This window comes from Echinops telfairi, unplaced genomic scaffold (assembly GCF_000313985.2).
Source record: "Echinops telfairi isolate 266 unplaced genomic scaffold, ASM31398v2 ScPeMD7_70;HRSCAF=299, whole genome shotgun sequence".
Classification (NCBI taxonomy): domain Eukaryota; kingdom Metazoa; phylum Chordata; class Mammalia; order Afrosoricida; family Tenrecidae; genus Echinops; species Echinops telfairi.
In genome coordinates, this window is record NW_022103968.1 from 31,877,367 (window position 1) to 31,903,147 (window position 25,781).

General features: G+C 37.7%; 1 protein-coding gene across 4 annotated transcripts in view; it reads right to left on the bottom strand.

Moving 5' to 3' along the window:
• LCOR (ligand dependent nuclear receptor corepressor) overlaps positions 1-25,619 on the bottom strand; it is a 104,296-nt gene extending 78,677 nt beyond the window's left edge. For 3 of the 4 annotated variants that reach the window (XM_045291243.1, XM_045291241.1, XM_004701034.2), the window contains exon 1: positions 25,546-25,613. The gene's annotated coding sequence lies outside the window, so the exon portion shown is untranslated. Of the gene's footprint in view, positions 1-25,545 lie in introns of all 4 variants that reach the window. The other variant, XM_045291244.1, reaches the window with a different exon arrangement.
• Between the last annotated feature and the right edge of the window lie 162 nt (positions 25,620-25,781).

The following is a 25,781-nucleotide window of genomic DNA, read 5'->3' on the forward strand; positions in this document are numbered from 1 at the left end:
AAAAAATTTTTTTTTTCTTTTAATTAACTTATTCTTCTATGGGTAATCGGTTTCCTTTTTGGTTGCCATTGCTGTGTTCTCACTGATCGCCTATCTTGCTATGGCTTGGTTTTTGATGCGTATTATCTCTACAGAGCTATCTAGATAAGATAAGACTGGATGAACAGTCTGGAGGAGAAAACAATGGGACCAACAGTTCCGGGGGGGACACGGAGAGGGGGAGGCGGGGGTAAAGAGGTGGTGCTGACCAACCCAGGGACAGGGGAGCAACAAGTGATCCAAAATCAGTGGCAAGGAGGGTGCGAGAGGCCTGGTAGGGATTCAGCAAGGGCAATGTAACCGAGAGAAACCACTGAAACCCAAATGAAGGCTGAGCATGATAGTGGGACAAGAGAAAAGTAAAGGGAAATAGAGGAAAGAACTGGGGGACAAAGGGTATTAAGACAGGAATGGGAAAAAAAGAAAAAAAAGACAGGAATGTACATATGTAAATATATTTATAAAGAGTGTGGGGAAACAGATCTACGTGCATATATTTATAGGTTCAGTACTAAGGCAGCAGACATTGGGCCTCCACCCAAGCACTTACTCATTGCAAGAACACATTGTTCTATTAAATTGCCATTACAGGATGCATACCTTCCCGACGCGATTGCTGAAGAAAAATGTGAACATAAGCAAAGGTGGTGAAGAAAGCTGATGTTGTCTGACTACCATAAGATATAGATAGCATCCAGGGTCTTAAAGGCTTGAAGACAAACAAGCGGCCATCTAGCTGAGAAGCATCAAAGCCCATATGGAAGAAGCACACCAGCCTGTCTGACCACGAGGTGTAGAAGGGATCAGTTATCAGACATCAAAGAACTGAAAATCCTATCAGTGGGTGCCCGCTTTACTGACACAATCACTGAAGACAAACATGTGCATAAGCAAATGTGGTAAAGAGAGCTAATGGTGCCCGGCTATCAAAAGATAAGAGTGCCTGGGGTCTTAAAGGCGTGACGATAAACAAGCGTCCATCCAATGAGAAGCATCAAAGCCCACATGGAAGAAGCACACCAGCCTGTCTGATGCCACAAGGTGCATAAGGGACCAGTTATGAGACATCAAAGAACTAAAAATCAGATCAGTGAGTGCCCACCTTCCTGATACGATCACTGAAGACAAAGGTGTGCATAAGCAAAGGTAGTGAAGAAAGCTGATGGTGCCCAGCTACCAAAAGATATAGCATCCGGGGTCTTCAAGGCTTGAAGATAAACAAGCGGCCAACTAGCTCAGAAGCAACAAAGCCCACATGGAAGAAGCACACTGGCATGTATGACCACAAGCTGTTGAAGGGATCAGGTGTCAGGCATCAAGGAACAAGAAATCATGTCATTGTAAAGGTGGGTGAGAGCAGAGTGGAGACTCAGTCCATCGGTAGGCAACTGAACATCCCTTGCTGAGGGGTTATGGGGAGGAGACGAGTCAATCAAGGTGCAGGGTAGCATCGATGAAACATAACTTTCCTCTAGTTCTTGAATGCCCCCCCCTATCATGATCCCAATTCTGCCTTGCAAATCTGGCTAGACCAGAGAATGTACATTGGTACAGATAGCAACTGGAAACACAGGGAATCCAGGATAGATGACTCCTTCAGGACCAGTGGTGAGAGGGGCGATGCCTGGAGGGTGAAAGAAATGTGAGGTAGAAGGGGGGAACCGATTACAAGAATCTAAGTATAGCCTCCTCCCTGGGGAATGGACAGCAGAGAAGAGGGTGGAGGGAGATGTTGGACAGTGTAACTTATGACAAAACTATAATAATTTATGAATTATGAAGGGTTCATGAGGGAGAGGGAGTGGGGAGGGAGGGGAAAAATGAGCAACTGATATTAAGGGTTAAAGTAGAAGGCAAATGTTTTGAGAACGATGAGGGCAACAAATGTACATATGTGCTTGACACAATGGATGTATGTATGGATTGTGATAAGAATTGTACGAGCCCCCAATAAAATTTTTTCTTCAATAAAATAATTTTTTTAAATTGAAAGAAAAAGAAATTAGTAACACATGACTAGCAAAAATCTAATCAAAGTAACAACACAATAAAGGAAAAACCAGACTCAAACACCACAAAAATCTGATCATAAACTCAAAGATTTAACCACAACTAATTTTGATCCAAATATTAATTGTTGATACGTTATTCTTCTTTTGCACATACCCCAACAGACTAAATCTTATAAATTTTATGTACTGAATATTGTAAAGCTTTATTTTGCTACCCTCTGTTCACTAAATGTTAATGCCATTCAGTTTTATTAATATTAAATATTGGGTTTAACAGTTGCATAGCAACAGGGAATCTCATGTGCTATGCCTGACATTAACAAAAAGCAAATAACAGAAGAACAAATGTATTCAAAATTTATACCAAGGTCTCACAGAAAAGTCATGATGCTCAGCTCAATAGCAAAATGCCATGGAAAGCTTAGATATTGAAAAAGACAGCCGTATCATGTTTAATCATTAGGACTTAAAAGGTATTTTTACGGGGGGAGTGGGGAGGGAGGGGGAAAAAATGAGGAGCTGATGCCAAGGGCTTAGGTGGAGAGCAAATGTTTTGAGAATGAGGTCAATGAATGTACAAATATGCTTTACACAATTGATGTATACATGGATTGTGATAAGAGTTGTATGAGCTCCTCATAAAACAATATTTCAAAAAAATTTAAGGTATTTTTACAGTAAAAAATCACATTAAAATATCTTATTGGATATGATTACTATGCAAAGAATTCTTGTCCAACATTACATTTGATTTTCAAAGATAGTCTCTAGCCTCTTCCTTGTTCCAGCCTACAACAATACCTTTAGTATAACACTCCTTTGAAAATGAGTTTCCATTCAGAAAAACTGCAGGCTGCTTAAAAACAAATCCCAAATTTCTAAATCCAGTAATCAAAACTGCTTATATTTGACCTCAATTTACTGTTAGCAGCATTATTTCCTACATCTTTCCTGCTGGTTCTGAGAGCTCCTTATAGGTTGGTCTGTTCACAGTGCTTCAATTCAGTATTCAGCAAACAATCTTACCACCTTTATTTCCTTAAGTTCAGTATCTCACCTTCACCCAAATAATCTCTGTCATGGCACTCTTTCATTAAACTTGCTCAACAAATGCATATTTGCTTATTCATATATATTAACTGATAGCCTACCACCAGCGACTGTTGTGATTCTGTGCAGACACTTGCCCTCAAGAAACTATGGTTTTCCATTTTCTGACCTCAAAATTCCCAATACTCCCCCCTTTAAATAACTCAGTCCTCCTTGCTTTCTGCCATATGTAAAGCACTGCCAATCAAGTATTTCATAAAAGAAAGTCTGTCATCCAAAAAAACAAACAAACTCACGATCAATTTAATTCTGCCTCACTGCAACCATACAGGGTAGGGTGGAGTGGAAATGTTCCTTTGGGTTTCCAAGACTCTCTACAGGAGTAGAAAACATCATCTTTCTCTGACAGTGCGGCGGTTAGTTTTGAACTGCTGACCCTGAATTTAGCAGCTCAACGTGTAACCAAAACCACCACCAAAACCCCGTCTATTAAATTCTGTGTTTAAAATTTTCTTTCCATGTTTGTATCGTGATTTAAAAAGAGGGGAAGAGTGGGAATTCTTTCCATTTCCTGAAGTGTTTACCTTATAGGAGAGCTCTATATGCTCTTTTAGATTCTGAAAGATTAAAATTTCCCACAAGTTTCCTCTTTCAATCTGAATCATAATCTCTACACATTCTATAGTCACCCAAAATGACAGAGTCCATTATGAAAATGATAGGAAGATATCAAATGCATAAGCCTTTTAAATAAGCAATCTGATCTGTACTTTTGAAATAAAGAAAAATATTATGGATGAATTGGAAAAAAGTAATTGATGGTTCTTGGGAGCGTCTCCAAAAGTCTGAAAGACAAAGGAGGAACTGAAAAAAAAAGTAGAAGCAAGTACATCAGAAAATTACCAATTTCTCCATTGAGGTTCTTGGGTATCTTGCAAAACTTGCTGCTGGGTATAAAAATGGCTACTTTGTCAATAAAGTATGAAAATTCTATATAGTTCAAAGGGACATCTGGTAACAATCACTAACATTATAATAAAGGGAATGAGGGCATGTTATGGCTTACTATCACACCACAATGAGCCACAAAATAGAATTACTTTCATACCTAGTTACTTAAAATAAGAAAAATACTGCTAGCCATCTCACTAGTAATATAAATGCTAAAAGAAGGCCTATAGTGCCATGCTTATAAAATTCTGAGGAAAAAAAATACTTCATGTAAACAATCTATTGTTCACAGATAATGGTACATGAAAAGCATTTCTAATATGTGCTCATTTGGAAAGTAGGACACTATGCAGCCATAATGTGAGGGTTACACTCAGAATAGTTCAGCTAAATAAAAAATGATTCAGAATAAAAGTCCCCTAAAAAGAGAGAATGCTCTATATACAATAATGGAAATACACCAAAGAAAGAAATAGCTAAACATAAAGTTACTACTAGTATAGTTTAAAATAACTGATAAGAATGATTTAACTAGATGAACAAACCATTTTACATAATTAAAAACATCACAAATTATTAAAACAAAACTTAATGTCAAGAAGCCAAAGTAAGATGTCCTATATAAAGTGCATCCAAGACCAAGACTGTGTGTGTGTGGGTGGGGGGAGTGACTTGTCGTAGTCACTAATAGGGAAATCTAGGTTTAAAATATATTTGTTTGAAAAGTATAGGCTAACATATATGTGGAATATACAAATAAAATTAGAATGTCCAAATTACCACAGGGAAAGAATGAAGAAAAACAACAAAAAAGATCAACTAGGAAAAGCAAATAAAATTGAAAGATAAACAAAAGTCTACACTATAAATTTTTTAAAAACTATTTTCAGTAGCTAAATAGGTAAATATAAAGAAACCAAAGTTTATTGATTGATGGTTACAAGGAACAAGAGATAAGTAATTTTCTGTGGGGCAATGAGTTTAAGGGTGTTGGAATTTTTTTTAACATGGATAATGATGGATGCACAGCATGACAAATGTCACTGAATTGTCCCTGAAAAAGATGTTGAAATACACAACTCATTTTAAAAGCTATTTAACTGAGCTGTAAGAGCCCCCAATAAAATGATTCATTTTTTTAAAGCAAATTAACCATGAGAAAAAGGGAAAATGCTCCAAATTGACACTATAATTCTTGATCTGATGAACTATTGAATTGTATGATGTGGACTATATGCCAATAGAGCCGTTAAAAAAAAAAAAGATGTTCAAATGGAAAATGTTTGCTATATATTCTTAACACAATTTCAAAAAAATTTAGTATGAGGACCTAATGCCGGGGGCTTAAGTGGAGAGGAAATGTTTTGAGAATGACGAGGGCAATGAATGTATAAATGCGCTTTACACGATTGATGTATGTATAGATTGTGATAAGAGTTCTATGAGCCCCTAATAAAATGATTTTTTTTAAAGTTAGTAATAATACTAAACAATTACATGTTACAATCACTGCTGACAGATTAAATTTTAACAGGTAAGAAAAAAGAACAAGACAGATTAGACAGTCATATGCTGTTTATAACAGACTCAAAACAAACATATTTATGTTGAAAATTAAAAGACAGGGAGGGATATGAGAAAGGCATTTTTAAAAAGGTGAATAAAACCGTGTATTAGTCTGGATACTTTGAAGAAACAAATCCACAGAAACTCATGTAAAAGAGAGAGTTTTATATAAAAGTTAACTGTGCATCAAGAAAACATCCCAAACCAGTGCTGCCCAAGCCCACAAGTCCAATATATACCCATTAACCTATATGTCCAACACCGGTCCACAAAGCCCTCCTCCATCTCACAAAACAGATGCAATGATGCCAACTGCAGGAGGAAAGCCAAGTCAGTGAACGTGTAAACATCTCAGCGCTGGCAGGGGTCTCCACACGGCTACTCCAGCACCCAGGGCTGCATCGGGGTAGGTCCATGTGGCTTCTCTTGGGGATGTCTTGCAGGAAGTCAGCCTTGCAAGCTGAAGCAGGGAACTGCTAAGGCAGTTGCACCCTGGTGCGACCATCAGAAAGCAAGAGACCCGAGAGCTCGAAAGGCGAGGCTCACCGAGCCATTTATCCCTCTGCCCTTCATGTGTTTTATCGGCCAGGTTGGCACAATAAACTAACTCAAACCACAAACAAGGAAATACTTAGATGTGGTAAAATAATAATAGCAAAGGATTTTTCAAGGATAAAAGCATCAAGCAAAATAATTTTGCTATTACTAAACAGTCCATCTATTACATGAATAAAATGAACATGTTGTTTTTAATAGCTCTGCCTACAGGACCAGTGGGGTGAGTGGCAAAACAGGGAGGATGGAGGGAGAGTGGGTAGGAAAGAGGGAACCGATTACAAGGAACTATATGTGACCTCCTCCCTGGGGGATGGACAACCGAAAAGTGGGTGAAGGGAGACGTCGGACAGGGCAAGAGATGACAAAATACCAATTTATAAACTATCAAGGGATCGTGAGGGAGGGGAAAAATGAGGACCTAATGTCGGGGGTTTAAGTGGAGAGAAAATGTTTTGAGAATGATGTACAAATGCTCTTTACACAATTGATGTGTGTATGGATTGCAATAACAGTTGTATGAGCCCCTAATAAAATGTTAAAAAAAAAAAAAAAGAATGGCTTATACATTAAAAAAAAAAAGAACACTGAGAAATCAGGGTAGCTCATTTGTTCAAGGTCACATAGCTAGAAAGAGGCAGAGCCTAGATCTAAACTCAGGCTTGTGATTCTGAAGCTCATGCTCTTCTTACTCTATACCAGCGGTTCTCAACCTGGGGGTCAAATGACCCTTTCACAGGGGTCGTCCAATTCATAACAGTAGCAAAATTAGTTATGAAATAGCAACAAATTTTATGGTTGGGGGGTCACCACAACATGAGGAACTGTATTAAAGGGTCGCGGCATTAGGAAGGTTGAGAACCACTACTCTATATCAATCAACATCTCAAATTTTTAAGAATTGATCTATTTTGGCATCCTGTTTCACCACTTGCTCCATCAGAATTCATCCTTTACATGGATGCCAAAATTATCCTATTCTTTCTGAATTTAATGATCTTTGATGCTTTTCCATTGACAATATTGAAGACTTCAAACTCTTGGAAAACAATGGAGGGAGGGTGGGGTGGAAAGGGGGAACTGATTACAAGGATCTACATATAACTTCCTACGTAGGGGATGGACAACAGAAAAATGGGTGATGGGAGACATCAGACAGTGTAAGACAGGACAAAATAATAATAATTTATAAATTATCAAGGGTCCATGAGGGAGTGGGGAGGGAGGGGAAAAAACTGAGGAGCTGATACCAAGGGCTCAAGCAGAAAGCAAATGTCTTGAGAATGATGATGGCAACAAATGTACTTGACACAATGGATGTATATATGGATTGTGAAAAGAGTTGTAAGAGCCCCCAATAAAATGATTTTTAAAAAATTATTGGCAAACATGGAAGATCACTTAGGGTCTGGCTGAAACTACCTAGTTATTTCCTTAGTCTCCCCTCCTACCTTTTTCTGTCTACACACATTATTCTATGACCACACAAAGATTGATCAATTATACACATGCCAAAGCTTCTGTGCTTTTTGAGCACAGAATGCTTTTTGCTTAGAACGCTCCTTCCGCAGCTCTCAATCTAGTTAATGCGAACATATTTCTCACTGCACAAGTTAAGCTAGAAAAATCTGTACTAGGGTTGAGGTTTTACTATTTATAAACTATACACATTTTAAAGCATTTTTATCCAGTAGATTTTATAAGCATATTTTCTTAATTTTTATATGCTTATTAAAGTGGCTTGAGATGTTATGACGACTCCATTTTGTGAGCCTGGCATGTTGAAGGTGTAAAGAAATAAAAAGATATAAGGATATTAGATCCTTAATGAAAAATGGATGACTTTTTGCTTCAACTCAATTAAGTTTTGTACATATAGGAATGAAAACCAGAATAAAACCACACACTCGATTTTGTGATCTAATAGAAAACGTGTACGTGTGTCTGTGTGTGTGTAATGAAAAGATGTGATCATAGCAAAGACAAACTGAGAGGTTAAGTCCTGAAAAATAATGGTATTAATACAATGAGGGAAAAGGAATTCACATTGTGTAGCTGGTACAATACCAAAATAATTCCTGCAATATATAAACATAATGCCATAAAATAGATGCAAAGTAAGATCACAAAGGTAGATGAATTTTATTATTTTTAAGTACAATAGTGTGTGTGTGTGTGTGTGTTATGAACCTGTCCTGTACAGGATAACTACGGCATTTAAATGCAAATCTGACGTGGATTAGGAATGAGTCAGTTACATCAAGAGTTCACAATCTGTTGGGCCACAATTCCTTGGGAGAATTTCAGTCATTACAATGTCAGTAAATCCACGAATAATGTTTATAAACTGAAGTGTGCTTTCAAATAATAAAATACGTATTTTAAGATCAGTAAATTCAAAATTTTTGTCACCTCATTTTTTCTCAAAGATATTAAAGACACAATATAAGGTGGGAAAAACTGGCAGGTTTTGTTTGTTTGTTTATGGTAGATGCTAGAAAGATGAGGCCTCATATTCTTTGGGAGCCATGGAGTTGAAAATGCAAAATTCTATGAGAGAAAAACTAAACCTTAAAGGTTCTTAGGGAACATGGGATCCTTTCTACCCATCCTCTGTAGTGGTTATGCGTAGGGCTACAATCCAGATGGCCCAAAGTTTGAAACCACCAGCAATTCTGTAAGAGAAAGACTGGGTGTTCTACTTCCGTGAAATGACAGTCTCAGAAACCCATAAGGGATTGCTTGAATCAGCATTGACTTAATGGCAGTGAGTTTATTTTCTTGGTAGTTCTACCCATCCTCATCTTCTATCCCTGTCGGCTTGGTTTTTGATTTTGAGAATTCATCCCAGGCTACAACTAGCATTCTTGGATAACAATGACATCTGCATATTTTCAGTGTGGACTTCAGTGGTTCAGTGATGTTTCTCGTGGCTGTTAGGGACCCAATGCTTAACCCTGCACCTCCCAGGCTTCTTTGGGAACTTCAAACTCAGTAAGTCCTAAAACACCTGGCTTTGCTGCCTTTCATTAGAGCTGCATTATTTTTACTCGTATTTCTTTCTACTTCCTCAAAGAAAAGTACACGATTTGATTGAAAATGGGTATTTCCATGCAAAACATTTCTGAACAGCAAAAAACTATGGGCCTTAATAAAATTATTTGAAAAACAATAAACCTATGGATGACATTGTTATAGCTGTAATAAATGCTGATATACCCTTTCCACAAATGCCAACAAAAGTAATTTCCAAATGAGCAGCATTCTTAAAATGGTCACCTTTAGGATAGTGTTTATATGTAGGGCAGAATAAAATAACGTAGCTATGGATAGGGTAAGGAGCCTGGTGCTAATGCATTAGGCTACTAACCACAAGTTCAGCAGTTAGAAACCACCAGCTGCTCTAACTGCTTTCTACTCTCATAAGGATTTATAGCCTTGGGGCCTGGTGCGGGAGGGGGGGGGGGAGATTTACAGCCTTAGAAACCCACAGGGGGCAGTTCTACTGTGTCCCATAGGGTCACTATGAACCCAATGGTAGTGGTTTTAAGGAAAGCGTATTTTTCCTTCTTCAACAACTTCCCAAAAAGAAAGCGTATTTTTCCTTCTTCAACAACTTCCAAGCCTAGAAAGTTTGAGCAATAATTAAGTTTAATAAAGTAACAAGCGTTTTCTAAGGTCACTGGTTCAAACCCACCAGCCACTCAGTGGAAAATGAGACTATCTGTTCCTGTAAAGATTTACAAACTTGAAAACTTATATAAGATCACTTTGAGCTAAAATGGACTCAAACTCAATAGTGCTGGGTTTTCGGTTTTGATAGTTATCGCCTACACTGCTAACATATTTTCCTTAGAATTTTTACAGTATTTAAACTATTTTGAATCTCTTAGGTGCTTCTTTAATGATACTTTTTAAAAAATCTTATTACTTCAAGCTGCATCACACTTTGGCTACAGCCAGAAAGAAATGACCTGATCATATCCTTACTCGCCAAAAACATGAAATTAAATTAGAAATAATACTTAGCTATTTCAAAGATTAAAGTCCTCCTTTACAGAAATAACTACAAGGGATACACAAAACCTACAACTTCCGTTCATGGTCGATTTAAAAGCTGTTGTCTTCTGAGGTGTCATCTGTAGGTTCTAACTCATTGCAGCCCCATGAACAAGAGGAGGAAACACTGTCTGTTCCTGCACCGCCCTCAGAATTGATCCTTATGTTTGAGCCTACTGTTGCAGCCACAGTGTCCATCCACAAGAACTCTCTTCTTTATTTGCTGACCTTCTCCTTTAACAAGCTTGATATCCTTTTCCAGGAACTGATCCAAAATCAGAGTTCCAAAATAACCCCCAGTCTGTCACAAACTAGCAGGATAACTCTTTAAGTCTTTATTTTACTTCATCTGTGGCTTTGTCCTGTTATCAATTAAAGGACATCTATTAAATAATAGTGATGACTTTGAATTTGGGGGAAATTTCCATCATTTCTCTCAGATCTCATACATGATATAGATATGCTATGGAGAAGTCTGAGATAAACAAGATGTACTCCAACTTCTAGATTTTTTTTCTCATTTTGTTTTATACGCATCTCTACATTCATGTTCATCTTTCCCTTCAGTTACTAGGAATAAAGAATCTCCTTCCATTGATGTCCAATTTGGTTAGCTCTTATCCCCATTATATCATCTTTTATAGTCATTTGCATACTTGACGTTTTTTGTTGGCTACCCCTTTTTAAAAAGCTCAAAACCAAATCCAATGCCATCAAGTTGATTTTGATTGAACTTATAGCAGCCCTACACAGCAGAGTAGGATTGTTCCTTAGAGATTCTGAGACATTAAACCTTTATGGGACAGTCTCGTCTTTCTCTTGAGGATGGCTGGTGGGTTTCAAAGCACAAAACTTGCTGTTAGCAATCCAATTCTTAAATCAATGTGTCATAAAGGACTCTTTAGGCACTTCAAATTCCCCCTGACCTCTACGCCACCCCATTTTCTCAACCAGCTATTTCAACATATCCAAACTCGTACACTTGAGAATTTTCTTATACCCACTTTCTCTCATGGTCCTACAACTGACTATTTACTACTTTAAAGAATCTTCAGACTCAACTTACTATTCTTACTATAGTAGAAATTTTTATCAATTGTACTCCAGTATCCAAAGCCCTGCCTCCCCACCCCCACTCCAAGCTGATGCCACAAGGGCCTCAAGGAGTCAGGGAAGGAGCAGGGGTAAATTGTCAAGAACTCCAAGTCCAATATACTTCCGACTACTTGTTGGTTTCATATATTGGAAGTTCCATATAATTTTAATTTCAAAGATGCCTGTTTAAAAAATTATTGTACCCCTAGCCTATGCCCACCCACCCTCTCTAAATATCTAACCTATTGGGTATTTTAATCAATGTTTTTCATAAATTATAATACCTTACATACCATGTTATTCTACCCCTAAAATAACTACACTCTGCCAAACACACTTCCTCTCACTATTCTGACCTGATTATCTCTTTTCTACTAATGCTCCAAGACTCATCTTCGGCATCACTAATGCTAGAAAACTTTCCACAGCCCTTTTTAAGCTACTTCCACTCCCTTGAATATCTCCAGTACTTCACTGAACTGAACTAATCTTCCTTTCCCTAATGGACTGAAGGCCAACTATGAGCCAGAAAATAGAAATGCAGCCATGAAAAACAGACAAAAGTCCCTATCCTTTTAGTGCTTTTTATTCTGGCAGGGGAGACCAAGGTGTAAATGAGTCAGAATGGATTCAATGTCACGCAACTACTACTGTAAGTAAAAATAATGGTAGAGGGTGGCTATACCTCTACGGAGACACCTTGTGAACAGTGAATGGAATGAGAGAACAAACCAGGCAAATAGCCAAAGCAGGAACATTCTAGGCAGAAGAAATAGCAATGAAGTAGGAGAATGTATGAGATTCTTGAGAAATTGCAAAAAAGCTAGAATGGTTTGAGCAAAGTGAGTAAGACAGGAAGTGGGAAATGTGAACACAGACCCGAAGGCAAGATTATATAAAACCACAGTAAGTTTAAAATTTTAATTTAAAAGAAATTCACTTGAGTTTTTTAACTACTGGAGGTTAAATGGCCTAATTTAGAGAGAATAGTTTATAAAAACTTACATAAATAATTACAAAAACGTATGCCAAACCGAGACACATACATGACATCCCTCACTGACCCATAGCACTAAGAGGAAAAACATTGGAGACACAATGCGGAAATTGTGCCTGGTCTGACCCTATCACACTGGGGCAAAACACTAAGGGCATGCAACAGAGCAGCAAGGGGAGCAAAGGGATTAGTCCCCGGAGAATACCAAAAAGAACTTTGGGGCCAGGGCTTGGCCCCCCATCAGATTCGACCAGAAAACACTCCTTAAGGTCAATAAACAGACCTGAAACTATTTATAGGCTTTTCTTCTTTTTTGGTCCATTTTTTGTTTTCTCGTTTTGTCTTCTTTTGTTGTTTTGCTTAGCTTTGTCCTATTTTTGTACTTATTATTGTCTCTGCATGTCTACCTAGTTAAGATAGGTGGGATAAGCAATCTGGAGTTAAAAACAAGGGGACCTACGGTTCCGGGGGGTCATGGGAGGGGGGAGGGGAGACAAAGGAGTGGGTCTGTCAACCAACTCAGAGACAGGGGAACAAGTGATCTAAAATTGATGGTGAGGAAAGCATAGGATGCCTAGTGGGGCTTAATCAAGGGCAATGTAAAAGGAACTACAGAAACCAGAATGAAGGCAGAACATAACAGGGGGGCAAGAGGAAAGTAAAATGAAATACAGGAGAGAACTAGGTGGCAAAGGACATTTATAGAGGTCTAAATACAGGCATGTACATATGTAAATATATTTATATATAACAATAGGGAAACAGATTTATGAACATATATTTGTATGTTATTAAATATTAGCTATAAGTATTAAGGTAGCAGACGGACACTGGGCCTCAATTCAAGTATTCCCTCAGCGCAAGAACACTTTGTTCTAATAACCCAGTATTCTGTTATGCACACCTTCACTGTCATGCTCACCTTCCTAACAAGATCACTGAAGACAAAAATGGATGCAGAGCAAATGTGGTGAAGAAAGCTGATGGTACCGGCTTTATGGAGTCATAAAGGCTTGAAGATAAAAAAGCAGCCATCTAGTTGAGAAGCAACAAAGTTCACATGGAAAAAGCACACCAGCCTGTGTGATCACAAGGTGTTCATGGGATCAGGTCTCAGGCATCAAAGAACAAAAAAAAATCTTATCATTGTGAATGAGGGAGTGCGGAGTGGGAACGCAAAGGCCATTTGTAGGCAACTGGATATCCCCTTAAGAAGGGTCACAGGAAGGAGACGAGCCAGTCAAGGTGCAGTATAGCAACAGTGAAACATACAACTTTCCTCTAGTTCTTTAATGCTTCCTTCCGCCCCCCGCTATCATGATCCCAATTCCACCTTATAAATCCGGCTAGACCAGAGGATGTACACTGGTACAGATAGGAACTGGAAACACAGGGAATCAAGGACAGATGAACCCCCCAGGACCAGTGGTGAGAGTGGTGATACTGGGATGTGGAGGGAAGGTGGGGTAGAAAATGGGAACTGATCACAGGATCTATACATATAACCCCCTCCCCTGGGGAGTGGACAACAGAAAAGTGGGTGAAAGGAAACATCAGACAGTGTAAGACATAAAAAAAATAATTATTATTTATAAATTATCAAGGGTGGGAGAAGGAGAAAGAGTGGGGGAGGGAAGGGAAAGAATGAGGAGCTGATACCAAGGGCTCAAGTAGAAAGCAAATATTTTGAGAATGATGGCAACAAATGTATAAATGTGCTTGATACATTGCATGGACGTATGGATTGTGATAAGAGTTGTACGAGCCCTCAATAAAATGATTTTTTTAATGGAGATATATGAAATGGAAAAGGCAAAAGAATGAGGCTCCATTATGCAAAAGCTAAGTAAATCAATTCTGAGTGAATGCTCTTGGAAAAATCCTAGGGTGCGTTATTGGAGCAAAACCTGAAGATCTTATATATTCTGCTTTCTGAGAGCATCCTTTTAGCATCAAATTTTTACTGTGCTGCTTATGTTATAATCCAGTCCAACACAGTAGCAAAAGCATCCACCCTATCATTGCTTACAGCGTTGTTCTCCTAAATCTTTGCGAGATAGTGGTAACATCAGGATCCAGCAACAAATCCCTCCTGCATCTTGATACAGCCTTTATTCTGTGCCGTCTGAATAAATTGTTTTAAAATATCTGACAAAATATGGGCAGGCTGACTTAAGCACAATAGTTAATTACTACAAACATTTTTATATAGTTAAATTATTTCTACCAAGTAATATCGAACAATTTCTGCCAAGTAATCAATGCCATCAAGTCAATGCCGACTCATAGGGACTTTTCACCTATTAACTTACATTCTCTTGTTTTTAAAAGATCAAAGTTTATGGAAAATTAAATGTTAACAGTCATGCCAAACTATAATTTTGGTGTTCTACTTTTTTTTAAATCAAGTCTTTCACAGAGTTAAGACCCTGATAACTCCCAGCTAAAGCAGTCTCACCTAACCTGAGAAATTGTTTTCTCTCTTTACCATTTTTTTTTTTTTTTTTTGCATTTAACCTTGCCTATGACTACTAAAAGGTAGCATAGCAGGCTACACATTGATGCTAACTGCAAGTTTTGGCACTATAAAGTCATCCACCACTCTGCTGGAGAAAGATGAGACTGTCTATTCCTATAAAGATTTACAGTTGAAATTGACTCACCAAATTGATGTGAAGGGGCGTGGGTGTAGTGGAGATCGAAAACCCACCTTTAAGATAATTGGACAGTCCCTCAGAAGGGCCACACCACCAGCGCCCCTTATTTAACATAAAAATGCTATATTAAGATTATTGCAAAAAATACTCAAATGTTTCCAGTGGTAAACAATAAGTAAACTTTTAATACTTTAATATATTAATAAAATCATTTAAAATCATTTGTCAGTTACATTAATCACTCAGAAAATTATCAGCTTAATGGTTTTCTCAGCTATCAAAATTGTATAATTTCTTAATGCTATTCCTAATTAATGTGTCATTTTATTGTGATAAGAAACTAATAAACATGGATGTGTTTATACATGTTAAAGAATTCAAATAAACTAAAACGTGAAAGTTTTATTGGCAAATAATTCACATACTGTACTATACAATCCAATGGTTAAATGTATTTATAGTTGTATAATCAGCACCACAATCAATTGTAGAACATCTTCATTCTTGTACCCATTATCATTGGTTCCCCATTAGCCACGAACATCCCCTTCCCCGATCATAAGGAATTATTAATCTAGTTACTGTTTCTGAATTACCTCTCATGGGTTTCACATAAAGAAAACCATACAACCAAGGGCTCCAGTAGAAAGCAAACGTTTTGAGAATGACGATGGCAACAAATATACAAATGTGCTTGGTACAACGGATGGATGGATGGATTATGATAAGAGTTGTACAAGCCCCCAATAAAACAATTTAAAAAATAATAGAAAAACCCCGATACAAAATATAATAAATGCACAGAAAAACTCCAATCCAAAAGAGACACTAAAATTAAAAAATGGGTCAAAGGTGAAAACAAACTATTGTATGTTACATTTTAGCCCAACTATAGCTGCAGTGCTCCACTCAAATGCACTCTGAGAACAAAATTATTTACATCCCTACTCAATGGTCTGAGGGAATTCAGTGAAGGCTTAATCCATATCTGGACCGGACTATGAAAATGGATTTTGGACTTTCACTGTCATCCATAGCCTTCTGCAAACAGTGTTCAGAATTTAGACTCTAATACAATTAATTCCCTCTTCTGATCTTGAATTTTATTACTTACAATCCTTGGATCACAAAGGTTCATGTTCTCTTTACATGTGGACTTAGCTAACAACTCACTTAGATGGCTGCTTGTTTAAAGACAAACCATTAAGAGTCCATAAACTAATTACACCTGATAGGCAGGCACCATCTGATTTCTTCACACTTTGCTATAGCACCCATATCTTCAGAGATCACTTCATAAAGGTAGGTATTGAGCATGGCATATCATAAGAACTAATTGTTCTTAATCATAGGCTTATGGCTAAGTGCCAGCTCAAAATCCATTCATTCATCCCTGGTCCACTTTAGGTGCAGGCATTATCAGCTTTGTGAGAAATAATTTAAGTAACCTCCATAATTTGGTGTTCTAATTCTAATAATGGTATTATTAATCTAACAAATGGTATAGATTTTAAAGTATTATATAACAGTACTAATAAAAGATAAAGATAATATATAGGTACGCTTTTTAGAATAAAATACATGGGATGTTCACTTACACAGATTAAAAAAACTTAACTGAACACTAATGAAGAAAGCAATGAAGGTTAGACAAGGCAAAAATTTCAATCGCCCTCATTCACTAAGGCAAAACTGTCTGCAGGACTAAGACATGTCACAAAAAGCATAGAAAATGTTAAAATAGCAAGTACATGGAAATCGAAGTTGCCAATTATTGAGAAAATATTAAGTGTTTAAATCAATTATGAAACCACCCAAAAAAGGTCAACACTTCAACATAGAAACCTATCACAAGCATTTATGTTCTTTAACTTTTTATCCTTAATGAAGGCAAAGTGCTTCCCACTTACTGTATATATTCGATTATAAGCCCACCCCGACCATGAGCCAAGGTACCTAATTTTATCACAAAAACTGCATTAAAAATGTGCTGGAAAACTCAGCTTATACATGAGAATATATGGCAATTGTGATGAAAAAACATCCCTTTGTCAAAATATCCTCCTGTGTCTAATAATGAAGCATTATTCTATCTATGATCAGAGACGTATGAATTGAATTTAGTACAGTTAAAAACAAGATTTGCTCCCAGAAGAGTATGTTAAGACCCAGGTCAGGACAAACACAAGGCTTTCTACTCTCTTTACAGTCTTGGAAACCACAGGAGCAGTTGCATCCTGGTCAAACAGGGCAGCTCTGGGTCAGGGTAGACTCCATGGCTTGACTTGGCATTTTGAAGACCTAGTGCATGAGGTTTTTATTTTGCCTTATTTTAGTGCTAGATAAGGCAGCAAGTGAAGTAGATTGTGATGAAGAATTTGTTTTGAACAGGAAATTGGTTCAGTCATTTCACACTGAGGGCTAAGTTACAGAACATTAAAGCGCAAATAAGAACTGCCAGTAAATAGAGGACCTAAACTCCAAAATCAAACGCACTGTCATTGAGTGGATCCTGAGGACAGGGTAGAACTGCCCCTCTGGGTTTCCAAAACTGTAACTCTTTATGAGAGTAGGAACCCCATCTTTCTCCCACGAAGCAGCTAGTAGTTATAAACTGTTGGCCGTAGAGTTAGCAGTCCAATGCATAATCATTGTGCTACCGGGGCTTCTGTCTATCTCATTTTTAAATTTGTGAAATCTCCTTCCTTTCCTGGCAATTACACGTTACTAAATTACTTCCTTTACTATTCCATTTTCAAGCATTTATTACTAAATGCACCGTATTTAAGTCACAGTTAGTAGGTCAGAATTCAGGAAGTATTTAGCTAAAATCTGGGAATCTAGACTCTTTGGGAAGGAAATAAATAAAAGACCATATGCTATGTACAAAATGTTACTATCAATCTTGAACATTAATGTCCCTTGAACTAAGCAGTCCACACGGAAGATTCACCAAACTAAAATCAGTATCATTTAATTGATTTCCTTACAATCTTCTCCCTAATCTAGGTTCATCGGTGAAGAAATATCCGTCTAAAACCACGTGAAGAAAAGCTAAGTCAGTGGAAATACTCAGCTCAGAAACCATACATAAATACCACTAACAAAACTAAAAATGAGAAGAAGAAGACAAGCAGGATTATAGCTGAAGAGTAGGGTGGAAGGCATTCAGGCTAAGAAATATATTTTATGGTAAGATGATGGGTAGGAAAAAGACACAATTCTTTAGTGTAACATAAAGCAGGTAAACTCAGTATTTGGGAAAGGAGATGGGGAGGCAACGTGATGGAACCAAAACCACCCCTGGCTATCCAGTGTAGTCCTAATCACAACGACCCTATGGGATGCAGTAAAACTGCACCATGGGGGCTCCAAGGCTGTCAATATTTACAGGAGGCAGACTGCCACAACTTTCTTCCCTGGAGCATCTGGTGCCTTCAAACTACTGCCACCAATTTCTTGGTTAGTAGCACTAACAAACAGCACATTGGATAAAAAACACTTTATCCAATGTGCCACGAGAGAACTCAAACCAAATTCATAAAGTCAAAAAGAGCATGTGCATCAGACTTGAGATTAGAAGAGCACAAGTTTTCTAAATCCAATCCCAGCTCTTCCTTAGCTTAGTAATAATGAATGAAATGATTAATCTCTCAATCTCAATTTCCCTACCTGTTTAGTAGATGCATAATATATATAATGTATATGTATATACATTAAAAAGCTTTGGTCTAGTGTATATTAACTACTAGTATAGTATCTTTTAAGGAGCACCCATAAGAAACAACATTAATTTAAAAAAACCTTTACTCCACACAACAGTAAATCAAAAAGTATTGCTTCAAGTTCCAGTTCACTCATGCATCGGTTTATTCCAAATGAAGCATGTTTAAACATGTCTCTGCAATCAGTGGATGACTACCAAAACGTTCTCTCAATAATACACTTTTCTTAATGTCATTAGGATGCCTTCAAAAACACAGAAGTATCGATCAAAACAGAGGCTTCCAAGAAGACTCAAAAGTGTCATCTTGGTAGATTTTCTAGAAGGACACAGGATGATCACAGGAGCTTTTATGAAGTAGTTGTAAGAAAACTAAAAACTCCAATGGAAAGAAAAAGGCTAGGAAAGTTGGGCTGAAGAATTTGTTTCCATCGCAAGACACCTGCTCATTCGTTGAGGGTAGTAAAGAATCATCTTAGAAGAATTTCATTAAGAAACTATACTGCCTTATCTTGCCCCTTCAGACTTCTTTGTGCCCATATCTCAAACTCAAAGAACATGAAAGGAGCACAGTTTGAGTGCCTTAAGGTTTGACAGGGTGTAAATCAAAGATTGCATAACTCTTTGGGGAAAGAGAGAGATGGAAGTAACACCACAGCTTCAGAAATACGTAAACCCAATGCAGGATATGTTGAGAAACATGTTTCAGATTGTGACATTTTTGCTTAAATTCTTTTTAACATCTTACATTCCTATGCTTTTTAGCAATTATGTTTTACTCACCCGCATATTTATATTATGGCTTATTTCTTTATAACTACTTAATGAGAGTGGTATGGAAAGGGAGAAATGGCATTATACAACAGTTTTTTTAAAAAGATTCAGTATTAAATATGATGCCCAGAAGTTGCTTCAAAATAATCAGTGGGGCTAAAACAAGAATGGCCATCACTTGATGTAACTATGTGTTCACTGAAATATTCTAATTTTTATTATCTTTGCCGTTTTCCATAATGCGACACTTGAAATTCTTTTTACTTAGTTGATAAGTTTGAAGAGACAACTAGGAATTGGTGGCGGGGGAGTGTTTTAGCAATAGAATGGATAAAATATCCATTCATATATGTTAATTTCAGCAATATTTTAAAAATTCATGGAAAATGCTATTGAAAGGAATTTTTCCACAAAATTTTTAAAACCCTAGTATGTCTTAATCTGATTTAACAAATTCAACCAGTCCTTCCTCTAAACATTTTATGCTTTTTTAAAGAAAACTTTTATAAGCCAGTAATTACAAATGTACTAGTGAAGCTATTTTTATGTTAAATCAAATGTAAATTGTGTTGTAAAAGGAAACATTATCAAATTTTTAACATGTGGAATTTTTATTTACCAAGAGAGATACTCACATTTTTTATTATTATAAATAATGCTATTCCAACTTTGCGTGGACATGTGTTTTTCATTTTCCTAGGAATATATCTAGGATTAGATTTACAGGGGCATATGCTAATGATTTTTTTTTTTTTTTGAGAAACTGGGAATATAAAAATGATGCAGTCACTTTGGGAGTGTGACAAACAACTCAAATGTCCATAAAAACAAAATGTGTGTTGTGTCCACACAATGGAACATTATTCAACCACAAAAAGGAATAACCAAAAGTCCATTGCCATCAAATAGATTTTGATTCATAGCGACCCTATATGGGATTTCCAAGGCTTTGTAAATCTTTACAAGTGCAGACAGCCTCATCTTTCTCCGAGTGGCCAGTGGGTTTGAACCGTCAATCCTGTGATTAGCAACCCAATGCTTACAGGACAAACACTAATTTTATTCTGTCTCTGCCAACTAGATTTCCAATTCTGTACGTAAGTCATTTTGTATTGCTAAATAATGAACATACCACAATATTTTATCTATTCTATTGCTGATAGACACATGTAGTGTTTCCCGTTTGGAGAGAATATGAAAAAGGCACCTAGAAACATTTTCATTCTCTTAGGTAAATACCTACAGTTGAACTGCCAGGTGACAGGGCAGAGATGTGTTTAACTTTATAATAAACTGTAAAACCATTATTCTCCAAAGAGATTGTGTGATTAGTTTATACACATCCTCCTTCTCAAATGTTTGAGAGATTAGTTGCTCCACGTTCTCTCAAATTAGGTTTGTCGGTCTTTTCTGCTTTGATTATTTTAGTGACTATAAGTTGGTTTTATTTTAATTTCACTAATGACTAACAATGTTGGACGAATTATCATGTCTCCTAGGAATTCATGAGAGGCTTCCTAAAGTTTCTGGAAAATGGCATTACCACCTTTTAATTTTATTTTTCTATGAACTTTTTGAAGCCCCCCTTATATACACATTGCATTGAAGTGTCTGCTTAGACTTTTTGCTCATCAAAAGGGAAAAAAGAGATTTATCTCTTTATTGTTGATAAGTGGGAGTTCTTTGAATATTCTGGAATTGTAAGCTTGTAATATTTTTCTTCTTTGAAGACTTTTTGCCAGTTTAGATCTTTGCATCTACACATAAATTTTAGAATCATTTCATCTATTTCTATTAAACAATAACCCACTGCCATCAAGTCAATTCTGACTCAGTGACCCCTCCTTAGGGTTTCTGAGGTTGTAAATCTTCCTGAGGGCTGCATTTGTACTGCTATCTTATAGTTAACAGTCCATTGCTTATCCAATGGCACCACCAGTTTCTTAAAAAGGAATAAATGCTACAACATAGAGGAATCCACACACAAAAGGTAACACATTCAGTGTTCTATAATTCCATTTATATGAAAAGTCCAGAACCAGCAAATCCACAGAGACACAAAGTAGATTAGTGGTTGTCAAGGGGTTGGGAGTGGGGCGGTGGAGAGTGACTGCTTAATGGGTATGGGGTTTCTTTTGGGAGTGATGAAACTATTTGAAATTAGATAGTGAGGTTTGCAAAACCTTGTGACTATACTAAAAACCACTCAGCTACTTTAAAAGGATTTGATTTAATATGTGAATTATATCTCAATAAAAGATAAAATATTTAGGAATAGACTATTGCACTTGAGATACTTCCTGTATACAAGAAATGGTCAACGAAATGAGATAATAGTTTACATTGTAACTATCCCAAAATCAATGTACAGGGATATAGAATAGTCAAAAAGGTTTTTTAATACTTGAAAATAGCTTAGAAGATCCTTTTGGAGGATAGTGATAGTGAGCTTTCAAAGTGAAACAACAAGGCTGTATTTATTTTCACCTACTCAGTACAACAAACTCAGATTCCATATACAAAGGTATGGGTGCAAAGGAAATACGGAGAGCGAGCTTCAGAGGGCCCCTTTGCTAAGTTTTCAAGCCAAGGATGAAAATCAACCCCATCATTTCACATGTACCTTTATTTGCCACACTTCACATCATATACTTTGTTCCTAAATATCAAATATAACCTTTAATGATAAAAATCTGTCAATATTAAGAATTTTCCGAAGATTCTGAGTATGACACTGATTTTAGAATTTTTTAGAGGGTGTGTGCAATGGAATAAAGTATAAACCCCAAAGAACGTAATTTGCAAATAACACTATTGTGAATGACAACTGTCCCTTTAACCTGATTTTTTAAGTCTGTGTCATTATGATAGAATTCCAGATGTGCAAATAGAGGAAACATTTTTCCTTGAGCAAAGGAAAGAAATGTGTTGCAAAGCCCAAGCTGCTTATTGCAAGAAGGCTTCACTTTTTATCCTGTACTTGAAAATCTCACAACCTAGCTTAGCAAACCCCTATGATTGATTTGTCCCCTACACTAATCACAGTCTGCAGTTTAGATGGACAATTCACTATTGTCCTTTCATATAGTCACTTGCTCATGCTGTTTCATATAACTGGAATGCCTCGTCCATATTCATTAAAAAAATGTGACTTTTTCATGAAACCTGGCTTCATCTGAGAAGGGATTTCTTTCACTACTATAAACGCCTAGCACTTGCTCGCACCATTGACTAGCACATTTTACTTTGTACTCTATCTGAAAGCATTATATCTTCTGTTGACTACAAGCTCCTGGAGGTTAGGACAGATTCCCCAACATCTTTGGTTCCCCACATTGCCTGGTACAAGGCAGATACTTAATAAAATATTTAGAAGAAGTTATACACATAGCCAACTGCCTTCTACTCCTAAAAACAGCACTATAACAAGTAGGCAGATCTCAGAAGTGTAAGTTCCCATAGACACTGAATAACCAATTCTAACTCTGGAAGAAATCCTGGCCATGCTGTACAGTCACAAGGATGTAAAGGGAAAAAATGATATTATTCAAATGCTTCCTAGAACTACTCCAACTACAAACACATTCGAGAGAATTGGGGCAATTTGATATAACTTTCTAAGTCAAGGAAAATCATCCTGTTGTCCTTTTCCAGGCAAGCTAGAAAGAAACTGGCACTTTTGACACTACAATCTCCCTCAGGCTGGGAAGAGATTCTGGAGCACAGAGCAAGGATGATGAACCTCTATGAAATCACTCCAGGCAGCATCAGCACCTAGACCTTACTGGAATCTGAACTGATCATAAGAGCCCCAGAGAACCCCTCAATAATCACCTGGTTACCAAATAGCCATCTTGATCATAATCACTGTCCAAACCTCCAAACTCCATTTCAGCTAAACCTACTAATGGAATCACCATCATCCCCGCCACCATCCCTTCTGCCCCCATACCCAAAAGCTTCAGGGAAAATTAGATTTATAAATGAGTGACGACAATTCAGGGTTTTTTTTGACAATTCATTTTTAATCAAAAGATTGCTATAAATTAAATATCAGTTGGAAATCAACTAACTCTAAAGTAGTCAGATAATCAATTAACAGAATGAAATAGGTAAATTGTTTAATATAAATCCCTGTAAGGTTAAAGAAATTACAGTTGTTAGTAACATAGTTAATTGTCTTCTGGTTTGTGTAAACTCACGGGCAGTTCTTTTAAATAAATTCTTAAAACTACAATTAATTTATATAGAACATGCCTCTTAAGGAACATGATTACATATAATAAGAGAAAATAGGAGATTGAATTGATCCTAGTTGGGAAGACTATCAACCATAAATTAACTGCTAATATTAAAATACTACTTCTGCACTCTGGACGCAAGTATCTCTTGAACTTTACCACCTTGAATGTGGAAATTTGGAGATAAAAGTATGCTTCAAAATCCAAATTGAAACAGTACTTCAAAACAAGCAAATAATATTCTAAATTTTGACATTCAACTCAGATATTAACAGAAAGACTTAAACTATATAACCAACACCAAAAAATGCCTTGTCATAAATGCAGCAGTTAACTAACCACCAAAACCAGCAATGACTGATGAAGTGGGGACTTAAGAGGAAGGCAAGGTCTCAAAACAATTAGAATAAGAGAAGCAAGTCAGTAAGGCTGTCTAAACTACAGCAACATTAACTTAAGAAACCTACAAGCAAAAGGATAATGGCCACATATGTACAAATGTGCTTGACACAATGGACATGGATTGTCATAAGAGCTGTAAGAGTCCCCAATAAAATGGTTGTTTTTTTAAATCTACAAGCCTGCAGTTGTCAATTTCAATTCCTTTTAAAAACCAAATGAGCTCAAGCAAACAATACCAATGACTAAAAAGTGGAACAAATACAAGTACCAAAAACTCGTCAAAATACTTTCAAGATTTTACATTTTAAACTTCTGAAAACGCATTAATTTCATGCTTCTCAAAACCGTTTATATGCTTCTTATAAATTCCCTTCCGTGATGGTTACAAATAATACATAATTCAAAGAGTGCTTAAGCTGATGTGACATTTTACCGAACATATGACAGGAATGAAAGAATAAAACAAGCAGAGGGCAGCACAGTAAATGAAAACTGATAACCAAAAAGCTGCTCTGTGGAGGGCGGGTTGAAGTGGGCTCGGATTGGCAGGAGGGAAATTTTTAGAGATCCCCAAGACAAATGATGCCTTAAATCGGATCCGTGTGCCTTTAACATTTACACGGGCATGTTTGAAAATGTACTTTTAACCTTTGGACAACCAAAGCTATATACCTTAAAGCATTGTTGCCTGTGTTCGTTGTTGACATTACAGTTTAAATCCCGAACATAATTCACACTATACCTTTTCCTAATGAACCGCTGCAAAAATGGAAAGGTTTCCGTTCTCTAAGTAAAGCTTACCTTATTTCTCACTTGTTTAAAGTTTCGGTTTAGCTTTTCATCTATTATAGGAAACATCCCTTATGGGACGTTGTAAAGGGCAGACCCTCCTGTCAAGCCAGAAGGCTCAAACACAAAGACACTGAGCTAACCAAGTGCTGTAATTCTTCCAAACTGAGCTCCACACCCCCTCCACCCACCCTTCCCCCCAACAGATATGTCTATTAAATCAGTGTCTGTTCTCCCCCGCGCACAACAAAGAGAACTTCTCACCGCATGAAATTGCCGCTGAATGGACACCAGAAAGCAGGATTTGCATAATTCCTTCCAACGAAACCCGGTCGGGAAGGAGGGGACGAGGGGCCCAAGCGACCGGCTAGAATCCCCCACATTCTGCTGGGGAAGACCTGGTCCCCGAGCGGATGCCCCACGGGGAGGAGGGGACTGGAATTCGGGACCTCCCCGAGGACTGGGCGTGGGGGAACGGAGGGCGCCGAGGGAGCGTGTGCCCCCACGGCCGCAGCACGGAAGCAAAGAGTGGGGAATAACAATGCTGGAGGACAGGCGAGTCAGACACAAGGGGGGACCAGGGCTGGGGGTGGGGGGCGGCGGGCGGGGCGGGGACACCACACGGGCCACTTACTTTTCGGAGGGGGGTTAAATATATGAGTTAAGCCCTTATGGTCCCGCCGGCCGCCGCACAGAGGGAAACGGGACCTTGGGAGAGAAAAACAGACAAAACACACAGCGTGAGAGGCGCAGCCCGGCCGCCGGGCCCCTCCCGGGGCGTCCCTGTCCACACTCCCTCCTGCCCCCGGGGGGGAGAGGGGAGGCCACCCGAGAGCGGCCCAGGAGGCGGGGGGCAGGCGTGGATCTCGG